The sequence below is a fragment of the Triticum dicoccoides genome, chromosome 2A (genome assembly GCF_002162155.2).
Source record: "Triticum dicoccoides isolate Atlit2015 ecotype Zavitan chromosome 2A, WEW_v2.0, whole genome shotgun sequence".
NCBI classification, from domain to species: Eukaryota; Viridiplantae; Streptophyta; class Magnoliopsida; order Poales; family Poaceae; genus Triticum; species Triticum dicoccoides.
In genome coordinates this window covers 288,966,774-288,987,428 of record NC_041382.1, presented here as the reverse complement: position 1 = coordinate 288,987,428, position 20,655 = coordinate 288,966,774, and the positions used below count along the sequence as shown (strand labels likewise).

At 42.9% G+C, this 20,655-nt stretch overlaps 1 pseudogene; it reads right to left on the bottom strand.

Moving 5' to 3' along the window:
• Positions 1–2,591, bottom strand: part of LOC119357834 — a 30,639-nt pseudogene extending 28,048 nt beyond the window's left edge.
• Positions 2,592–20,655: the final 18,064 nt, after the last annotated feature.

Here is a 20,655-nt window from a genome sequence, read left to right as displayed (position 1 = left end):
CGAACGCATGCCTTCTTGATACAGCAAGACATCAAGGTAGTAGACGAGTTCCGTCAGCATGATGGCATGGTGACGGTGATGGTGAAGTGATCTCCGTAGGGCTTCCCCTAAGAACTATGAAAATATGACCGGGGGTGTAAACGGTGAAGGGGGGTGCCGCACACGGCTAGACAATTGTCTGTTGTGTGCTAGGCGCCCCCTCCCACATATATATAGGTGGGAAGGAGGGAGGAGCAGCCATAGGAGGAGCCCAAGTAGGAGGAATCCAACTTGGAGTCCCTCCCAAGCCGTGCCCCCTTTCCATATATAACCAAGGGGGAAGGAAAAGAGGGGGGGGGAGGGAAGGAAGTGGGAATCCTAATCCAAACTTTCCTTTCCCTTCCCTCTTTCCTTCTCCTCCTAGGCCGGCCTGCTATGGGGGGTGCACCAGCCCCCTGGTGCGTTCCCTCTCTTGGCCCATAAGGCCCATATCTTTTGCCGGGGGTGCCCGGAACACCTTCCGGTGACCCAATAAGAACCCGGTACCCCCTGAAATACTTCCGGTGTCCGAATACCATAATCCTATATATCAATATTTACCTCTTGACCATTTCAAGACTCCTCGTCATGTCCACGATCTCATCCGGGACTCCGAACAACATTCGTTCACCAATCATATAACTCATATAATACTATATCATCAACGAGCGTTAAACGTGTGGACCCTACGGCTTTGAGGACTATGTAGACATGACCGAGACACCTCCCCGTTCAATAACCAATAGCAGAACCTGGATGCCCATGTTGGCTCCTACATATTCTACAAAGATCCACTACAAGAAATATATCAACTAGTGACCTTCTGTCAGTGACCCTGGAAGAATTGGTCATAGATCTACGACCATTTGAGATCAATTGGTCAAAAGCTGTTCGAGGGGCTCCAAACCCTCAACTATATCGACCATTTTGGTCAGAAAGGTCGTAATTTCCTTATATGGCATGGTCATAAAGCATACATCACTGGTCTGCTGCCTTATTTCTAGCTGATCACGACCAATATAGATGGTCATAACCTTGTAAATTGTGGTGGATTGCTGTGACTAGGCACCACCTCATTAGTTTTGCCTATCACTACTACAGAAAAGGGCTATACCTAATATGGACATTAATGGCGCACCATCTATGTGGTGCGCCACTGCTATATAGCAGTGGCGCACCAGATACAGGTACGTCATTATTGACATATTACGAATGGCGCACCTAGTGTGTGGTGCGCCATTACTAGTTTTGAAAAAAAATTGTTAGCGGTGGCGCACCAGGGGATAGTGCACCATTACTAGTTGACATAGTAATGTCGCACCTTCACAAAGTGCGCCATTACTATGTGTATGACTGGGTCAAACCTTGGTCAAACTTAGTAATGGCGCACTTTGCATAGATGTGCCATTACTATGTCAAACTTAGTAATGGCGCACCTACACAAAGTGCGCCGTTACTAACTTTGACCAAGGTTTGACCAACTCACACACATAGTAATGGTGCACTTTGTGAAGGTGCACCATTACTATCTTTCTTTGCACCCCCCCCTGTGGACCGCCTATTCAGTTTTAGAAAAAATAAAACAAAATGATGGAAATGTCAAAAAATAAAAGAAAATAAGTTTCCCATGTGATATGTGGTCTAGTTGTTGGGAAAATTTACAAATATGAATTTCGACTTTATTTGCAAAATCTCTCTGGAAGTTAGTAAAATGGGCATAACTTTTGCATACGAACTCGGATGAAAAAGTTTTTTATATGAAAAATCATCTACTCGAAAAGTTACATTTGAATTCAACGGGTTCCCCCAGTTTAAGATTTTCAGAATCCTGAAAACCCTAACAGAACGAAAGATACGACGCTTTTAAGATCTAGAGGGGGGAATAAAAAAATCAAACTTAGTAATGGCGCACCATTTGCTAGGTGCGCCACTAGTAACAGAAAAAAATTGGTTTCGAATTTTTTTGGAAACAAATGTTCAACATATGATACATAATATGACCGGGAAGTTTGAAACATTTTTTCAAAATTCATCACACTCATGAACATGAACAAAGTCATAGACATCAACAAGGTTTAATAAGATTGATATGATAGATATATCAACAAGTACCTGTTAAGTGAGTTGGTGCTGGGGTTGGATAGAACTGTGAAGTTAAGCATGCTCGGGCTGGAGTAGTGTGAGGATGGGTGACCTTTTGAGAAGTTTGACCACGGAGTGTGATTTGACTTGAGATTAAGCATATTGACCTGAGATTAAGAAAAAAATGAAAAAAATTGATTTTTTTTGAAAAAATATTTTCTAAAAAATTTGAATTTTTTTGTTAGTAATGGCGCACCATGGCGCCCCGTTGGACATAGTAATGGCACACTACCTAGAGGTCCCTACAGCTGATGAAGAACCACCACCGGCCAATGGTGTACCGTATCCCATGTTTGGTGATGGCCTCACGGCGGAGCAGCTCTATTAGCAACAACTCCAGAACTGGCTGCTTTAGAATGGGATTGGTAATGATCAGGCTCCTCACCTTGCTCCTCAGCAAGAGGGTCCTCAAGCTGCTCAATGGGACCCATGGCCGCAGCCCCTTCTCCACAAATGCCAGCTGCCCTGGTTAACTTCCAAGCGTGGCTTGCTGCTCAGGGTCTCCGTGTGCAAGATGACATTTTACCCAAAGAAAATGTCACTAACAGCCTGAATTTGGTCTGGTATGACACTAACTCCTCTGCAAGCACTCATGGCTCCTCTCTTGGATCCAACAATCAAGTTAGCACTCTCTTTGTGGCTCCCCCTGTGATCCACAATATCATCAATGTGGATGTTGCTATTTCAGCTACAACTCTGAATGTCAGTATTTCTGTTGAAGGAAATGAGCCTGCTATAGTGTTGACTTCAGACTTGATCCCGAGGAATGTCTTCACTACTTATCTCTCCCGGTACATCCTGTTTATGGTTGCTGCTTTTTGCCCCTGGAGCGCTGGATATGGGATGCCTCCATTGGAGTTTCAGACAACTTCTCCTCCTACCTTTCTTCAGGTGGTAGACCAGGAGACCACCCACCTTCTGTGCTTCTCTGCGCGTGTCCTGCATGACGCACCAGCTTCTAGCTCGATGCAAATCAATGTATTGGCACTTGACGAGGAGGTTCCTGGTACGCTGCCCTCTGAACACCTTCACGCTCCTCCAACTGAAGCTGCCGATGATAGTGCAATGGTCAACCTGACGCAAGATAGTGCTGCTCCATCTGATGCTCTGCTCAACTTGGCGCCAACTACTTCTTTAACTGAAGGCCCCTCTTTTGTCTCTCATGGCCCATTGGAGGTGGACTCTGACTTGGGCTTAGCCCAAGTCCCGTCTGATGAGCCTGGCCCTTCTATAGCCCGCCACGTCGCTCGAAATAAAAGGTTCCTGTGGTCACCACTAAAGTCAGGCGCAGCACTAGATCGATGCGTTTCGATGTATTCAGGGTGCCACAAGTCTCTGATGTGCGCCCTACTGTATCCAAAGCGAAGCCCAGGGTGATACCTTCTGCTGCTCCTATCTCCAGTACTGTGATCATGGATCAGGACCCTCCACCAACACCTCTCCGCACCATGCAGTACATTGGCATCATTCACTGCACCGTCCCACCCCAGGAACTCACCAAAGCTGCTCTGCTTGCACCGGACGACATGGCTACCATCCATAATAGCCCGACGGAGAGCTCCTCTTCTTCGGCTTAAGTTAGCTGCCCCTAATGCTGCTTTTGCGTAGCTGGAACATGCTATGTTGGAATGTGCGCGTGTTAAATTCAGAGAAAAAACTACTAGCGTTGTCAAACGCGATCTCTGTTAGTGGTTGTGCCATCGTGTGTTTGCAGGAAACCAAAAAACCTGTTATCGATCTAGCGTTTGTTAAAACTTCCTGTCCTAAACGTTTCGACAGATTTGCTTATATTCCTTCTCGTGGGGCTTCGGGTGGTTTACTTACATTGTGGAACATCTCCATCTTCTCTGGGACTGTGGTCGTCCAGGAAGATTTTGCTTTGGGAATTCAATTCACCAGCACGATTTCAGCCCAAGCGTGGACACTCTTCAACATCTATGGCCCCCGCACAAGGCCTGCTCGGGACGATTTTACTCAATGTCCTTATGCCAGAGATATCCAGGCAAATGAAGATTGTTTATTCCTTGGGGATTTTAATTATATTAGAGGGCCAGAAAATCGCAACAAGCCAGGGGGTCATGCCAATGATATGTCCATGTTCAATGACATTATTCACAAACATAATCTAGTGGAATTACCTATTAAATGCAGATTGTACATGTGGAGTAACATGCAACAAGATCCACCTCTCGAGCAACTAGATTGGGTTTTTACCTCTACGCATTGGACACATGCTTACCCCAATACAATGGTCAAACCTCTTTGCAAGCCCACCTCGGATCACACACCCTGTGTTGTAACCATTGAGACAAAAATCCCTCGGGGCAAACTATTCAGGTTTGAATCATATTGGCTTTCGCACTCTGGTTTCATGGAGGTGGTTAAAAGAGTTTGGGACAAACCTATTGCTATGAACAATGCGGCGACCCTTCTCTGTCGTAAATTCAAACATCTACGGCAGGAGCTAAAAGCTTGGAGTAAAAGCATTTCATGGCTTTTGGTGGCCATTCAGAATACAAATAAAACCATTGCAGACCTAGATGAGCTAGAAAATCAGCGGGCTCTCACACTTCCCGAGAACAACTTCCACAAGATTATCAAAAATCATCTCCTTCGGCTATTGGATTATCAGAAACAGTATTGGAGGAAACGTTGCACCATTAGGTGGGTTAAGTTTGGTGAGGAAAACACAAAGTTTTTCCAAGCTGTGGCCACTGACAGATATCGCAAAAACAACATTGCTAACCTGCAAACACCTGATGGCATAGTGGTGGAAGATCACAACGGCAAAGAAGCCCTCCTTTTCCATGCTTATTCGAACATATTAGGTACCTCTAGCCCCACTCAAATGCAATTTGATCTACCGTCTCTAATCAGGCCCCATGCAAACCTTGATCACCTCACTCTTCCCTTCACGCATGAGGAAATTAACTTGGTCATTAAAGAAATGCCAGGGGATAGGGCCCCTGGTCCAGATGGTTTTAGTGGTATCTTCCTTAAAGCGTGCTGGCCAATCATCAAGGAAGACTTCTACTCGCTGTGTGATCAATTCCATGAAGGAACACTTAATCTCCAGAGCATTAATGATGGATTGATTACTTTAATTCTGAAGAATGTGTCTCCATCCACAGTTAATGATTACAGGCCAATCACACTACTAAACTGCTGCCTTAAACTCATTACTAAGCTCCTGGCCAACCGTATGTAGAAGGTCATTCTGGAAATTGTCCACCGTAACCAATATGGATTCATCCGTGGAAGATCTATACAAGATTGCCTTGCATGGACATTTCAGTACATCCACCAATGCCAAGCTTCCAAACGACCGATCATTCTGCTAAAGCTCGATTTCGCCAAAGCTTTCGACACCATCGAGCATGACCCCATGATCAACATTATGAAACATATGGGCTTTAATGAGAAATGGTTGTCCTGGATAAATTCAATATTTTCTTCGAGCAGATCCTCAATCCCCCTAAAGGTGCTCCGGGCAGACAATTTCATTGCAGGCGTGGTGTCAGACAGGGCGATCCGCTGTCTCCACTCATTTTTGTGCTGGCAGCCGACCTCCTTCAATCTGCCATTAATGAAGCATATAGGGAGGGTAGAATCCAGATTCCCTTCCCATCTACCGGACAAATGGACTACCCCATTGTCCAATATGCCGACGATACAATTCTTCTCATGCCTGCTTGCCCTCATCGAGCCTCGATTATTAAAGACATCCTCACCAAATATGCAGAGTCCATTGGCCTCAAAATCAACTTCCACAAGTCAACACTAATTCCCGTAAACTTGGACACGGCTCTGGCCACACAACTTGCTGTTATCTTCGAATGTACAATCGGTACCATGCCTTTTACCTATCTTGGCCTGCCTCTGGGCACGTCTCGGCCTACCATTCATGACTTTATGCCCCTAGTCAGCAAGTTTGAAAGAAGTTTGTCCTCAACGCTCTCCCTTATGTCCCATGCTGGCAAACTGACGCTCCTCAACTCCACAGTTACCTCGCTTCTTATCTATGCAATGTGCACGTTACATCTCCCACCCAAACTCATTGAACTTTTGGACAATGTTAGGCGCAGATGCCTATGGATTAGGAAAACTGAACAAGGAGATAAATGTAACTCTCTTGCTGCCTGGGACATGGTTTGTAAACCTAAAAATAAAGGAGGATTTGGAGTTCTCAATCTTCGAATACAGAATGAAGCATTGCTTTTGAAATTCCTACATAAATTCTACAACAAGATGGACATCCCTTGGGTGCAACTCACATGGGATTCGTACTACGGCCAAAAAATTCCACATGCTTGTGAGCCGGTTGGTTCATTCTGGTGGAAGGATGTACTCAAGCTCACTCCTAAGTTTAGAGGCATTTCTCAAGTCAACATTGTGTGTGGCACCACGTCCCTGTTTTGGAAAGATTTGTGGGTGGGGCAACTTATTCAAGACTCCCATCCTCGTGCTTTCTCTCACTCATTGGACGAAGATGTTTCTGTCAAGGACTTCTTGGGGATCATGTCGCTGGAGGAAACATTTCACCTACCCTTGACCCCTCAAGCGCTTGCGGAGGTCAGAGACATGCAAATAATTGCAGCTGAACTACAGCCCTCCACGACGGCCTCGGACATTTGGCACTACACATGGGGCAAAACCATATGTAAATCAACTGATTACTATAGATTTTTCTTCAAGGACATCCAGGTTCACCAGGTATTCTGCTGGGTTTGGAAATCAAAATGCACGATGAAGTTGAAGGTTTTTGCCTGGCTGCTCTTCCATGACAGGCTTAATACGAGGAACATTTTGAAAAGTAGGCACTATAACATAGGACATCCAGGTTCACCAGGTATTCTGCTGGGTTTGGAAATCAAAATGTACGATGAAGTTGAAGGTTTTTGCCTGGCTGCTCTTCCATGACAGGATTAATACGGGGAACATGTTGAAAAGAAGGCACACTTGCCTCTTATGTGGAAGGAATATCGAGGAAATGGTGGAACACATGATCTTCACCTGTTCTTTTAGTAAGCTTTGCTGGAATAGGCTTGGGATTAACTTGGAACCTTTCCATGATCGATTGCAAGCTGTTGAGGCTCAAAGAAACGGTCATCCCACTACTATGTTATTAGAGAAATTCATTGTGGCATCCTGGATCATTTGGAAGGAGAGAAATAACAAACATTTTAGAGCAATGACACCATCCATCAACTCCTGGCTGGACAGATTCAAAAAAGACTTCAAGCTTCTTCAACATAGAGTCAAAGAGGGCCGTAGGCCCTTTCTAGTGAACTTTGTACACTCCCTATAGTTATTGATCTCTATCTCTTTTTAGCTCTCTTATCACAAAGTTGACAAGTTGTACCCTAACTCCTCCCCCCATATAAATACCCATTGTATAGTTTGATCACTATTTTAATATATTAATACAGTAGGAGCCTTTCCTACTGTTCACGGTCAAAACAAACAAAGATTTTGGCGTTGGTTTCATAGGATTTGGTCGAACGGTTAAAAAGTTGCGAGGGTTTGAAGATCAGGAGCTAATCTACAATAAAAGTAATCGCGGATAGGTCACTGGCAGAAAAAATACTATGGCACGAACGTACTTAACAGAGACAAACGGGCGAATGCATTCGTTAAAACGAACGAACAAACGTTCACAAACGAAACTAAACCGAGAAAAACCGAATCGATCTAAATAAAAAAACCAATCTAGGGTTTCTAAGAAAAACCGGCGGTTTTTACCTAAAACCCAAAAAAACGGGCGGCGAATCCATGAGGTCCGGCGTGGCTCCGGCAGCTTTCCGACAAGGTGGGGCGGCTGCGCGGGTGGCGGCAGTGTGGTGTGGGTGGTGCAGCGCGGCGGCGGGCTGCGCGGGGCGGCTCGGCAGGTGGCGCGTGGCGAGGGGCGGCGAGGCAGGTGGCGGTTGCGGCGGCGAGGTGCGGCGCAGGCAGCGGGGCGGCTCGGGGTCCAAGGGGGGGCCCGGGTGGTATTTAAAGGGAGGGGAAGAGGTGGTGGTGGGGTCCGACTTGGGGAGGGGGTCGGCGGTGTCGGGCGGGGCTCGGACTCCCTCCGAGTCCGGCGGCGACACATGGGCGAGCGGGGGAAGGCGGCGGCGAAGCTGGGCCGGGTGGGCCCTTGGCCCAGTTCGGTCTTGGGACTTTTTTTCTAAAGCAAACCGCCGAAAAGGAAAAGATATCCTAAATAAATATTAAAAGTTCTAAAAATGCCAAAAACAATTTTCACCGTCTAAGTAAAATATTTAGAATGAAGTGAACATTTTCTTGGCCTAAAAATACAATTTTGAAAAAATGCATATTTTTTCTAATTCAAATAAAATAGCAATAAAATCCAAATAAAATTATTTATTTGATTTTAACATTTTTCCTCCAATATTTCTTTGATTTTGGAGAAGTCATATTATCTCCTCTCATATATTTTAATACGAAATATTTCGGAGAGAAAAATAATTAAATATAAATGACCCTCTTTTCAATATTTGAGAAAAAAAAATCATATATGAAAATAATAAAATCCCGAACTCTCTCCGTGGGTCCTTGAGTTGCTTAGGATTGTTAGGTTCAAAAACCAAAATGGAAATAAAATATGATATAGATATGATGACCTATGTATAACATTCCAAATTGAAAATTTGGGATGTTACAGTTTCACATGTTTTCCCATGTTGGAATTTCTTATCCAAGCCTATCTTGTTAATTCAACTCTCTCTATCACTTCTCTAGAGTGTTTAAGATATCTCAGAAGATTCACGTTTCCATTCTTAATTAGTTCAAGCTATTTCGAGGTTGTTACCTTATTCAAGCCATTTAAATCAACCGGTGCAATCTCTCTTTCAAAAAATCATTTCCAGTGGTGTTTCTTGAGTGACCACTAACCCACAGGTCTTTTCCCTGATCTTGCCGGACTCTTCTAATTTTTCTGGACTTATTCTCAAATTCTTTTCAAAGTTTTACATAAGAATGAATTTTCATCAGCCAGGCATCTTCGTTTGTTTCCTAATTCTTCCAGACAATTCGTTCTCTTTTAGTTTGTTTCAGATGCTTATGGTGGTTCGTCAAAGATTCCTCTTCCTTTGTCATTGTATTAATTCATTCGTTCTTCCCAAAATCCTATCGATGAGCCATTCAAGAATTTCCCAAGTTTGCGTTGTATCTCTCCTCAATCCTTGCAAGAAGAATAAGTAGCATGGCTATCCGTGGCTTGTCATTAAGTTAAGTTGATGAAGGGTAAGCATGACATAATTTTAATGGTTTTTCCTCGAGATGATTTAATTCTTTCTACTGGAGTTTGTTCATGATATCAATTTCAAATCATTGCAAGGTTTCATCTTATTCTTTTCAACTTTCCTTTCATTTGATCATTCTCTTATTACCAGTGTTCTCACTAACGCTCAACATGGTGGTTCATTAAGGATTTAATTCATTCTCAAAGTATTCATTAAGATTCTTTTGGAGGAGCCCAAGTATTCTTCTTCTTGTATTTTGATAATTCTCCATTGTCTTTGGAAGTGCTGCTTCACATCTTTTTATTCCTCTCAAGCAATCAATTGTTTCCGTTAGTGGCTGAAGTTCAACTCAAGTTTTTAGATGTTTTCCATAAGCCCACAGAATCATATCTTTTGTTGTTAATTTTGCAACAACTCCATTCAAGACCTCTTCGTACGGATGCATTCAAATTCATTTGTCATAGAAGGTGTTGGTTCTTCTTTGTTATTCATTCCAAGTATCAAGCTTCAGTTCATTCATTCCAGAGGCATCATGTTGTTGCTCTCTTGTCCAAATTCTTTCTGTCTCGTCTGGTTTTGTTCTGTTTTCAACCGGCATGCTGTCCGAATTTGTTCTTTTCGTGTGCCTTGTCTATCTTGTTTCAATTAGAGTGCTTGCATGTTCTTTCTTGTCTATTTGTAACCCCTTTCATATGTCTTCACAATCGCTATGGTTCTCATGGTGTTCCTTGTTTATGTTTTCTACCGGAGTGCTCTCAACTTCGTCCATCTCTATTGTATTATTTCTTTCAAGTTGTTCAAACTCTCAAGGTTCTCCGAATGGTCTGAAAGTTGGCGTGCGGTCTTTTTATATTGTAGGTAGATCACCTGCCAAATTTAGTTGAGTTCGGAGGTCATTTGATGCCCCAACCATTAAACTTGTGTTGCATCATTGCCGGTTAAAACTGTCACCGACTCACCGGGCCAGACTAATTCCCTCTCATCTTAGCCCAATCCTCTTGGCATAGCCCACTAATCCCCCACTTTCTTAGGAGTTGTCCGATTGCGATCGGAGGGCTCAAGTCACCCCCCAAAACCTTCTCCTCTTGCCCCTGCCTATTTAAGCAGCAACCCTCCTTCCATTTCTAGACAAAACCCTAGCCCCTAGCCTCCCCCAAGCAGCACTGCTGGCATCCCCATCATTTTCGCGCCGACCACCCATCTGCCGCCATTTGGCGCGCCTACAGTGACCGTGTCGCCACTTGAGCTGCCAGCTTGCCCCACCCAGCCTCCAGCTGCGCAGCCCACTAAGCCCATCTGGGTCCCATGCGAGCCTGCGCCGTCCGTGCACCGCCATCTCCCTACCCGAGCTCCTACTCCGAGTCGATTTCGCCCGAGGGCCTCTCCCAGTCTCGTGTCACCCATGCCGATGACCACCACCGGCGTCAGCCACCGCCGGCAACCCCTAGGTCATGTTGCTGCACCCCCACCTCCTCCATTTTCCTCTCAACTCTTCCCCTTGTGACATATCCCTCTACCTCTCTATTTTGTCAGGATGCAGCGCAGTTGTGCCATGGATATCGGAGCTCCTCCATCCATGCCTCGATGCCCTCATTCTCCGGCAGCCGGCTCCGCCGGTGAGCACCTCTAGTTACACTGCAAAAAACACACATCCGTGACATTATGGCCCAAACAATTTTTTTCTGTCATGGTTATGACACTTCTGTGATGATAATTGTGAAAAAACGCGTATCACCATAAATGTGGTGGGCTCCTACTTGTATGACAAAAAATCATGATAGAAAATGGACTTTTCGTACTGGGCGGGCCGGGGACGCACCTGCATGACATTCTTTGGGCCGTCCATGACATAAAAAATCATGGTAGAAGTGAGGGCAAGGTAATTCTCGCGGAGTTCCTGGTTAGGGTGGGTGGTCGAGGCTGAGCGATGCAATGTGGTTTGCACGTTTCTCTCTCGTAAGCGTGCGCGTGGTGTGAGTCGTGTTGCTATAACTGAACCAGAGCGAGAGGCATTCGCCTACTGAACTCGAGTGATCGCACTGAAGCCGACGGATCAACCCCTTCACTGCTAACTGAACCCGACCGAATCCTTTTGCTAACTGAACCAGATCTATCGCTGTTACTGCTTACTGAAGCCTATCGAACCCCAGTATGAGACGTAGCTAGCTAGTTGGGTTCCTCTAGATGAGCAGTGCCCGTTGTTGTCGTGCGCGCGATACGTATAACGAGTTGACACGTGGTGAGTCCAGTCGGTTGGCTGGCTATGGATGAACAATTCCCAGTGGGGGTTGGATGAACAGGAACCCGGCCATGAGTAGGCACTTGCTGCTGGATGAACAGGACCCCGTGATACGTGTCCAATGTATCTATAATTTTTGTTTGTTCCATGCTGTTATATTATCATTCCTGGATGTTTTACAATCATTTTATAGCAACTTTATATCATTTTTTGGGACTAGCCTATTGACATAGTGCCCAATGCAAAAATCAATACCAAACAAAGTCCAAATGTGGTGAAACTTTTTAGAGATTTTTTATGGACCCGAAGACATCTGTTGGGACAAAGAAGTACCACAGGGGGGATCCGAGGGGAGCACAACCCACATGTGTGCGCCTGGGGGCCCAGGCACGCCCTGGTGGGTTGTGGCCACCTCGGCGGCCTCCTGCACTACCTCTTTGCTCTATTAATACCTTGAAAATCCAAAAACCCTAGGGGAGTCGACAAAACACAATTCCAGCCACTTCAAGTTCCAAAACCACAGATCCAATCTAGACACCATCACAAAGGGGTTCATCATCCCCATTTGTGCCTCTACGATGATGCGTGAGTTGTTCATTGTAGACCTACAGTTCCGCAGGCAGTAGCTAGATGGCTTGCTCTCTCTCTCTCTCTCTCTCTCTCTCTCTTGATTCTAAATATAATGGTCTCTTGGAGATCTATTTGATTTAACTATTTTGGCGGCGTGTTTGTTGGGATCCGATGAACTTTGATTTTACGATCAGATATAATTTATCCATGAAAGTTATTTGAGTTTTGATCTCTTATATGCATGATTACTTATAGCCTCGTATTTCTTGTTCGAATCTTTGGTTTAGTTAGGCCAACTAGATTGATTTTTCTTGCCATGGGAAGAGGTGATTTGTGATTGGTTCAGTTGTGCGGTGTTCTTTCCCAGTGACAAAAGGGGCAGCAAGACATGTGTTGATCATTTCCATTAAGGATAACAAGATGGGGTCTATTCCTACATGAATAGATCTTGTCTACATCATGTCATAGTTCTTATTGCATTAGTCTATTTTTCCATGAACTTAATACACTAGATGCATGCTGGATAGCAGTCGATGTGTGGAGTAATAGTAGTAGATGCAGCCAGGAGTCGGTCTACTAATCTTGGACGTGATGCCTATATAGTGATCATTGCCTGGATATCGTCATAATTATTTGAAGTTCTATCAGTTGCCCAACAGTAATTTGTTTACTCGTTGTATGTTATTTTCTCGAGAGAAACCACTAGAGAAATCTACGGCCCCTGGTTCTATTCTTTATCACATTTGCTTTCTTATTTATTATTTACCACTTTTATTTTCAGATCTATTATTCCAAAACCCAAAAATACATTGCTGCATTTTTTGTTATTTACTTTATTTTGCGTTTTCTCAAAATCTATTTATCCAATCTACTACAAACAAATCTATCTTTTACCCGGGAGGGATTGACAACCCCTCTTATCCGTCGGGTTGCAAGTATTTGTTCTTTGTGTGCAGGTACCGTTTACAAAGTGTTGCTTGGTTCTCCTACTGGTTCGATAACCTTCATCTTATCACTGAAGGAGATACCTATCATAGCTGTGCTGCATCATCCCTTCTCCCTCGGGGAAAATACTGACGCAGACACAAGCCATCAAGAAAGGATTTCTGGTGCCATTGTCGGGTAGACATCATCAACATCTACCAGGTTCCTAATCACAAATCTCATCTCCTTGCAATTCATATTATTTGCCATTTACCTCTCGTTTCTATCTCCCCCACTTCACAAAAAGTTGTCATTTTATTCGCCCCATTTTTGTTTGCCGTTTTCTCGTCAGATCTATTTTTTGTGTGCAACCTTGCTTGCCTACCTTGTCATTGTGGCTATCATGACTACTACTCCTTTGTCACCAGATTTTGAAGTTTTATACTTCAAGCAAAAAAAACAAGGAGAAAATTTTGCATCATAGACAACTTTTGGACTTTGCCGCTAAAGGGAATTTTGTTGAACTTGATGCTAATAGTAATTATGAGATCCTAGAGGGGATTTTGGGAATCCCACCAACCAAAAAGGGGATTTCTTTTGCTCAAGAAGGGGTTAAATTTTAGACAAGTTGAGTGACTGGCATAAATATATTGTCGAGTTGCAAAATATAATGTACCTCTCAAACATAGTAGTGCAAACCTCAATCACATGAATACTTTGATTACTCTTTGCAATAAACAGTTGGATATTTTAGAGCTCAAGATGGTTTCTTTTCCCAAGAATTTAAGGAAGTGTCAAGATCCTCTCGGGTTTGAGAAAGCCCTTGAAAAAGTTTCCACAACCCGCAAATGAGAATACTTAGATCTATGCTTTATGCCTAGCTAGGGGCGTAAAACGACAACGCTTGTTGGGAGGCAACCCAATGAATAAATTTTACTTTTTCCTTTTTCTTTCTGCAATTGAGTGTTTGCACAATTATGCTTCTGTTATGATTGTCTTTTTATGTTTAATTTAGTGTTTGGGCCAAGCAAAGCCTTTGGGATCATGTTGGGTGATAGTTGATTTGATCTTGTTGGAAAACAGATACTTTTTCGTCGAGTAAAATAACTTTGAAAAATCACAGAGGCGACAATAAATTCTGAATGTTTTACACAGTATTGATATACAAATGGCCTATGTTGTCCTAATTTTTTAGAACTTTTTGAGTTACCGAAGTATACGAAGTTTTCAGATTGCTACAGACTGTTCTATTTTTGACATATTCTGTTATTTTGTGTTGTGTGCTTATTTTGACGAATCTATGGACTTTATCAAGGGGTATAAGGCATAGCAAAGTTGGAATAGAGTAGATATAATGCAAAAAATAAAATATGAATGGATTTGCAACAATACTTAGAGTAGTGATTTTCTTTCTTATACTAACGGATCTCACAAAGGTTTTGTTGAGTTTTGTGTGATTGAAGTATTGAAGTTTTGAGTGAGATCACGATGGATGAAGGAAGAAGGAGTGAGAAGAGCCTAAGCTTGGGGATGCCCCTGAGTGGCATCCCCTCTTTCTTCTAACGACCATCAATATTTTACTTGGAGCTATATGTTTATTCGTCACATATCATGAGTTTTGCTTGGAGCATCTTGTATTATATGAGTCTTGGCTTGTTTTCCTTTTTATTTTGTGTCATCTATCTTTGTTGGACACACCTATTTGAGAGAGCCAAAATTATGCTATGATTTGTTAGAATTGCTCTTTCTGCTTCACTTAAATTTTTTGAGCTATGGAATTGCTCTAGTGCTTCACTTATATCTTTTTGAGCACGGTTTGCTTTAATATTTTTTGAAGAAATTTTCTCATTTTTGACTTAGATTTATTTGTGAGTTAGTAAATTTTTGAAGAAATTCTCTCATGCTTCACTTATATTATTTTGAGAGATGAAAATTTTTATGCTCATGTTCTTCACTTAAATTTGTTTGAGCTATCAAAAGCAACATATGAAACTAGTCCCTAAGTGATAGATATTCAAGATGGATATAATAACAACTTTCATGAATACCATCGGACAAAATAAAATTGATTCTTTGTAATAGTTTTGTGATATGATGATAGTGATACGTGAGTCATGTTGGTAAGTAATTATGCTTTAGTAAGAATATTGGTTTTAAGGTTTGTGATTCTTATGCAAGCACAAAAGTCAATAGTTATGAAATGACATTACATCCTACTTGTGGTGCATTATTCGGTGTTAATTATCCTTAATGCTTGTTTATATGATTTTTCGTTTCTTGGTTGGATGTCTCTCGGCTAGCCTCCCCTTGTACTAAGTGGGATTACTACTTGTGCATCCAAAATCCTTAAACCCAGTTTTGCCATATGAGTCCACCATACCTACCTATATGCGGTATTCTTTTGCCATTCTAATTAAATTTGTATGTGCCATCTCTAATTTTCAAAATAATTTCCTTTTTGTGTGCTCGTACCGCTCATGAAACGGTAGTGGGTGGCTGATATTTTTCCATGCTAGATGTGTTATTCTCAAGATGAGTGTTTATTCACTTGCTATTGCATGAGAGTACGACAAAGGTATTAGGGATGCCAGTCCCGAAGTAAAAAATGAATTTACTTTATGTTGTCAAATAAGAAATTCCTTGGAAAGTGTTGGTATGGACGACACCCGTGGATACAGCTAGCCATGGAATGTGAAAGTATGGTGGAAAAAGGAATAAACTTTATTTTATGTTTGGGAATCGCCTCTGATATATCTAGCATGGAAAGTATTGGTAACTACTCGATCATTTTTGTTGACAGGAAAAGCATGCCACCCAAAATGTTTTATCTCTATCCTTCTCTCTTTGAGCTCTGGAACCTCTACAAATCCCTACTTCCCTCTGCGAAGGGCCTTTCTATTTACTTTATGCAATTTTTATTTGAGTCTCCATCTTCTCTTACAAAGTACCTATTAAGGCGCACTATGATCGTACTTGAGCATTAGGTGTAGCTAATATGCGAGTGTGTTTCATGAATGGATCAATGATGGAGCACGATGGGCTAGAGATAACTTGTTTTAGTGTTAATATTTGGAAAGCCAGGTTGCTTATTGATATGCTTGAGTATTGAAATCTTCATGTCAAAACTAGACTATTGCATCAAATCATTTAAAAGTCCAAATGTCCATGCTACAAAAGAAAAGAATATGCGATGAACATGTTAGGAAGCATTCCACATCAAAAATTCTATTTTTATCATTTACCTACTTGAGGATGAGTAGGAATTAAGCTTGGGATGCTGATATGTCTCCAACGTATTTGTAATTTTTGCTTGTTCCATGCTGTTATATTATCATTCTTGGATGTTTTAAATTCATTTTACAAAAACTTTATATAATTTTTGGGACAAACGTATTGACATAGTGCCCAGTGCCAGTTGCTGTTTTTTGCTTCACAGAAAGTCAATACCAAATGGAGCCCAAACGCAGCGAAACTTTTTGGAGATTTTTTTGGACCATAAGACACCTGTTGGGCCAGAAGGCACGCCCTGGTGGGTTGTGCCCACCTCGGCCGCCTCCCACACCACCTCTTTTCTCTACAAAAACCTCGAAAATCCAAAACCCTAGGGGAGTCGACAAAACACAATTCCAGCTGCCGCAAGTTCCAGAACCACCAGATCTAGTTGATACGTCTCCAACATATATATAATTTTTTATTGTCCCATGCTGTTATATTAACAATCTTGGATGTTTTATATTCATTTTATAGTCATTTCATATCATTTTTTTGTACTAACCTATTGACATAGTGCCAAGTGGCAGTTGCTGTTTTTTTTCATGTTTTTTACATGGCAGAAAATCAATACCAAACGGGATTCGAAATGCAACGGAACTTTAAGGAGATTTTTTATGGACCAGAAGACACATAATGGGCCCTAGCTGCGCCTGGGGGGTGCTCCGAGGAGAGAAAAACCCACAAGGGCACGCCAGGAGACCTAGGCGCGCCCTGGTGGGTTGTGCCAACCTTGGATGCCCCCCCGGACCTCCTATTTGCTCTATAAATACCCCAATATTCCCAAAACCCTAGGGGAGTTGACAAAATATTCATCCAGCCACCGCAGAGTCCAGAACCACCAGATCCAATCTAGACACCATCTCGGATGGGGTTGATCACCTCCCTTGGTGCCTCTCCGATGATACGTGAGTAGTTCTTTGAAGACCTTTGGGTCCATAGTTAGTACCTAGATGGCTTCCTCTCTCTCTCTCTAAACTCTCAAATCTCAATACAATAGTCTCTTGGAGATCCATATGATGTAACTCTTTTGCGGTGTGTTTGTTTGGAGCAATGAACTTTGTGTTTATGATCAGATCTATCTTTTTATATCCATGGAAGTATTTGAGTTTCTTTTATCTCTTTTATGCATGATCTCTTATAGACTCGTATTTCTTCTTCGATATTTTGGTTTTGTTTGGCCAACTTGATCTATTTATCTTGCAATGGAAAGAGGTGCTTTGTAGTGGGTTCGATCTTACCGTGCTTGATCCTAGTGACAGAAAGGGAACCGACACGTATGTATAATTGCTAGTAAGGATAAAACGATGGGGCCTATCTCTACATATATAGATCTTGTCTACATCATGTCATCATTCGTATTGCATTAATCCGTTTCTCCATGAACTTAATGCACTAGATGCATGCTCGATAGTGGCCGATGTGTGGAGTAATAGTAGCAGATGCAGGCAGGAGTCGGCCTACTAATCTTGGAAGTGATGCATGTGCAATGATCATTGCCTGGATATCCTTATGAGTATTTGAAGTTCTATCAATTTCCCAACAATAATTTGTTCATCCACTGTTTGCTATTTTTCTCGAGAGAAGCCACTAGTGAAACCTACGGGCCCCGAGTCTCTTTCTCATATTATTTGCCTTTGCGATCTATTTGCCTTTGCTTTTATTTTCAGATCTATTAAACTAAAAATACAAAAATACCTTGCTGCAATTTATTCTTATTTATTTTATTTGGCATTCGATCTATCAATCTACTACAATTTATCTCACATCCGTTTGCTTGTCTTGAGGCGCCGTACCCGGAAGGGATTGACAACCCCTTTAACACGTCGGTTGCGAGGATTTGTTATATGTGTGCAGGTGTTGTTTACCTTGTGTTGTTTGGTTCTCCTACTAGTTCAATAACTTTGGTTTCACATCTGAGGGAAATACCTCCCGTTCCTGTGCTGCATCATCCCTTCCTCTTTGGGGAAATGCCGACGCAGCTTCAAGCCGCATCACCAATCTAGACACCATCACGGAGGGGTTCATTATCCCCATTATTGCCTCTTCGATGATGCGTGAGTAGTTCATTGTAGACTGACGGGTCCGTAGACAGTAGCTAGATGGTTTCCTCTCTCTCTTTTGATTCTCAATACAATGGTCTCTTGGAGATCTATTTGATATAACTCTTTTTGCGGTGTATTTGCTGGGATTCGATGAACATTGAGTTTATGATCAGATCTATTTTATCCATGAAAGTTATTTGAGTTTTGATCTCTTATATGCATTATTACTTATAGCCTCGTATTTCTTCTTCGAATCGATCTTTGGTTTATTTAGGCCGACTAGATCGCCTTTTCTTGCCATGGTAAGAGGTGCTTTGTGATGGGTTTGGTCGTGCGGTGTTCTTTCCCAGTGACAGAACGGGCAGGGAGACACGTATTGTTCGCTGCCAATAAGGATAAGAAGATGGGGTCTATTCCTACATGAATAGATCTTGTCTACATCATGTCATCATTCTTATTGCATTACTCCGGTTTTCTATGAACTTAATACACTAGATGCATGTTGCATAGTGGTCGACATGTGGAGTGATAGTAGTAGGTGCAGGCAGGAGTCGGTCTACTAATCTTGGACGTAATGCCTATATAATGATCATTTCCTAGATATCGTCATAATTATTTGAAGTTCTATCAATTGCCCAACTATAATTTGTTTACCCGCCATATGCTATTTTCTCGAGAGAAGCCACTAGTGAAATCTAGGGCCCCCGGGTCTATTCTTTATCATATTTAGTTTCCGATCTATTATTGCCACTTTTATTTTCATATCTATTATTCTGAAAACCCAAAAGTACCTTGCTGCAATTTTTTTATTTACTTTATTTCGCGTTTTCGCGAAATCTATTTATCCAATCTACTACAAACCAATCTATCTTTTATGTGGGAGGGATTGACAACCCCTCTTATGCGTCGGGTTGCAAGTATTTGTTCTTTGTGTGCCAGTACTGTTTACATAGTGTTGTTTCGTTCTCCTAATGGTTCGATAACCTTGGTCTCATAACTGAGGGAAATACCTACCGTAGCTATGCTGGATTATCCCTTCCTCTTCAGGGAAAATACTAACGCAGACACAAGCCATCACTCGGTGGTAGTATGTGGTTGCCGTTGGATGAACAAGACCCCGAGGAGGCCGCCACAGACCCCAGCGGGTGGTGGGTGGATGAACAAGACCCCGTGGAGGTTAGTTGAGTAGTAGCTAGTGGAGGCTGGATGAATAGTAGCCCGTGGATGAATAGTGACTGGTGGAGGCTGGAGGAGGTCGACGGTGGATGAACAATAGCAGGTGGAGGCTGGAGGAAGTCGATGGTGGATGAATAGTAGCCCGTGGAGGCTACAACCAGGTAGTTACTGGTGGATGAATAGTAGCCCATGGAGTCCCGTTTTGCGGTACGCCACACCCCTCCCAGTGAACAGGACCCCATTTTGATCATAGGCGGTCGAAGAGAAGTCTGTTTCCTCCGTTTTGCGGTACGCCCGACCCCTCCTGATCAACAGGACCCCATTTTAATCGTAGGATCTCGAACAGAAGTTCGTTTCCTCTGTTTTGCGGTATGCCAGACCCCTCCTGATGAACATGATCCCGTTTCGACCATAGGCGGTCGAATATAAGGCCGTTTCCTTCGTACCGCGGTACGCCAGACCCCGTTTTAGCTATTCCGTCCAAGCCGGTTGGCTCCAGTTGAACATGACGCATTCCGACCCAGTCAGTTGCATCCCGATGAACATGACGCTGCTTCTTTGTTCCGACCCATCCGGTTGGCTTCTGATGAACAGGACGCTGTCACTGTTTGTGTTCGAGACCACGCCCTTATGTACGCACGTGACCGTCCTTTTTGCAGCGTGGCTGTTGTATGTGTACATGATTTAGATGGGACTTCCGGAACTACTACCGCTCCTTACTCGACCACCTTTCATCATGGCAGGAAGAACGACCATCGGTATGTACGTACATGTTTCCGACCACATAGAAAACAGTACATACGCTTCGACCTAGTGGGTCCCAGCTATCAGGGAGGATAAGAACACACTTCCTTGCTTTCTAAGATATAGCTGGTGGGTCCCAGCTATCGGGGGAGTAATCATTTTTTTCTTGTAATAAGAAGGCACTTCCTTGTGTGCAAAGATGTAGCTGGTGGGTCCAGCTGTCAGCCTCACCATGTACAATCCTCTTCCGATGGCTATCGTTCGTTGACCATGTTTACAAAGC